The sequence below is a fragment of the Hipposideros armiger genome, unplaced genomic scaffold, assembly GCF_001890085.2.
Source record: "Hipposideros armiger isolate ML-2016 unplaced genomic scaffold, ASM189008v1 scaffold_257, whole genome shotgun sequence".
Taxonomy (NCBI): Eukaryota; Metazoa; Chordata; class Mammalia; order Chiroptera; family Hipposideridae; genus Hipposideros; species Hipposideros armiger.
In genome coordinates this window covers 2,113,981-2,117,043 of record NW_017731607.1, presented here as the reverse complement: position 1 = coordinate 2,117,043, position 3,063 = coordinate 2,113,981, and the positions used below count along the sequence as shown (strand labels likewise).

Here is a 3,063-nt window from a genome sequence, read left to right as displayed (position 1 = left end):
TCTTCTCTCCTGAAGAATTATGTGACCTGTGTAAATAAGGCATATTTTGATAGTCAATATTTCTGAGGAAATGGAATCCTAAGTGAAAGCATTCAGAAGCTTCAATGAAAAGGTATATCAGTTATCTAAGTCTTATGAGGTACAGGGTTTATCAGGGCCAGGTGGAAGAACACTGAAAATGCATAAGTGAGTACAGAGAATGTTTCTATCCATGGTTATCAAATTTTAGTATGCATTAGAATCACCTGGTGGGCTTATTAATACAAAAAATGCTGGACCCCACACCCCAGAGGTTTTAATTCAATCGATATGGGGCAGTCCAACGTTTTTCATTTCTAAGAAGTTCCAAGGTGATGCTGATTCTGCTGATTCTCAGAAATCTCACTTTGAGAACTCCTGTTTTATTCTAAATGCCAGAAAGTGGCTACAAGTGAAATGAATTGCCTTGACTTCAAATGAACTTATCCTTGCTCATTAGAGACTTCCTACAAAAAAATTTAAACTGTGTCATACTTGTAGCCTCTCTGCATCCCAGGAAACTCATGGCCAAAAGAAGCAACTCTGGACTCTAAAAAGAGATAAGTTAAAGATGAGGAGTCCTGCAGAAAGGAGACCTAGTATGCTTTTCTCCAAAGTCAGAACATTAAATTCACAGGGCAACCTACTTAAGTCAATTTTAGCAGTGGCTCACCCATGGATCTTTATTCAAATGATCTGGATATTAGTATTTTTTAAATCTCCCCAGGAAGTTTGAATGCACAGACATGATTGAGAATCACTATAGTCCAGTATGGTCTGATTTCCTAACTCTTCCAGACTTTCTTCTTTTTTGGTCATATTAGTGTATCAAATTAGCTTTATACATATCATCTGAAATGCACAGGACATAATCTAAGGTCATGGCTTTCACATTGGGGCAATTTTTGCTACCACCCTCCCCACAGGGTATTTGGCAAAGTCTTGAGATATTTTTGATAACCTTGACTCAGAAGTGCTACTGGCATCTAGTGGGTGTAGGCTAAACACTCTACAAAGCATAAGAGTTTCCCACAACAAAGAACTACTCAGTCCAAAATATCCATAGTGCCAAAGCTGAGGAGCCCTGAAGCATGGGGCATGAGGTCCCCATGTTTCTCCTAGATGGCTATGTTTTTAAGGGTATGTAAAGCAAAGGTAAACTTTTTTTAAACTTTTTAATTTTTTTTTATTTTTATTTTTTGAGAAGCAGCATGCTTTATTGAGAAGAGAGCACTGCCCAATGGCCACTCTACACGTCACACTCAGAAAGGTGCACAGTACACAGGATGTTTTGCTAATGAAGATTAACTGGAACATGGATTCCTCTGGGTAACTTCCCCAACCTCATCCCGTCAAGGGTTGAGCACCCTGAACCATTTCTTTGAAAGCAATACTGCTTTGCTAGAGATAGAACCCCTTAGGAATGCCTTGTTGTTTTTTTATAAAGAACATTTTCATTAGATTTTTTGAAGTCTTCATTTGTATTTCATTCTACATTCTCTCAAGGCCATCGGACCAGCTTCTGTACTTGTAGTCTTGATGTCAGCACCAGAGACATCATCTTGAGTCATGATCAAGTCGTCCAGTGTCACATCATTGGTCAGCACCATTCTGCTTGTGTGGATCTGAAAGACGCATTTCTTGGTCTTTTCATCAGGCAGGGGGAACTGGATCTTTCTGTCAGTGAAGACTGGTCTGATAAGGGCTGGATCCAAAGTTTCTATTCCATTTGTGGCCATAACTTTCCTGTCTCCCCTTAAATCAAAGCCATCTGCTGGTTCAACAGTTCCAATGTGATGGCTGAATTTCTCTCTCACCAACAGAATTTGAGTCATAACTTTTTGTTCCAATGGCATCCATTTGATTAATAAACACAATGGACAGTGCATGTTCTTCAGCCACTTGACAATTCCTGAACAAGTTTGGGCCCATTGCTTAGGTACTTCTGAATAAGTTCCACCAACCACTCTCAAGAAAGCAGCTGAGGTTTGGTTTGCTACTGTTCCAGATAATAAGGTTTGCCTGTGCCAGGTGGACCATAGGAAATGACCCCCTTAGGGGGCTTTATACCTATCTCTTCATAATATTCAGGATGAGTGAGAGGATGCCTCACAGATTCCTTAATTTCATGAATTTGGGTGTCCAACCCCACGATGTCAGCATACATCTCCTGTGAGGCCCTTTCCACTTTCATCACTGTGACCATGGGATCCGTGTCATCCATCAGAAGCACTGTCACACAGATTGTGGTTAAGCAGGACCCAGCAGCTCAATTCCAGCAGATCCTTGTCTACAAGTGAAAGGAAGCTGACATAATGTTCTGAGCCCACAGATGTAGACACAATGGCATGACTGTCATCAATGACCTCTTCCAAAGTTCCTACCGACATTAGGGTCCCCCTCAGGTCATCCACCTTTGATCTTTCCTCCTCTTGCCTTTCTTCTGAAGACTTCATTTATTCCTGATTTCTAATGAATTCTTCCTCTATAAGACGACAGTCTTTAGTTCTAATTTCAATCATTTTAACCAGCACTGAGTGTGAGGTGTCACCAGTGGTAGTTTGCTGGCAGCGTCTGGTCCCTTTGTTTCCTTCTTCTTTTTCCCCACTCTAGTTGGTACAGGAGGTTCACGTTTCTTGTTCTTGTCCTTGTCATCCCACTTGCTGCCTCCAGGACTATGACCACTCTTCTGACTTTGACCCATCTTGATTCGGCTGCTTGAAGCATCAGCAAACTCTGATAAAATCAACCCTAGGTCTTTTGATTTATGGTAGTGAAAAAGGGAAGACGCTCAGATCAAGCCAAGTAAAAGTTTGATAACTTAAAACAAATAAACAATAAAAATATACAGTAATACCTTGGTTTGAGAGCATAATTTGTTCTGGAAACAAACTACTCATATTGCAAGACGTCGCCTGTTTACCATATTAAAATGTATTAGAAATGTTTGCTCATCTTGTGGAACACTCGCAAACCACGTTACTTGCAATCCAAGATTTTACTGTATTAACTTTCTCATAATTCTGCCTAGAGCCAAGGCCTGAG

The 3,063-nt window shown here is 40.5% G+C and overlaps 1 pseudogene; it reads right to left on the bottom strand.

Moving 5' to 3' along the window:
* Window positions 1–1,419: 1,419 nt before the first annotated feature.
* On the bottom strand, window positions 1,420–2,722 carry LOC109390158 (26S protease regulatory subunit 4 pseudogene; annotated as a pseudogene).
* Window positions 2,723–3,063: the final 341 nt, after the last annotated feature.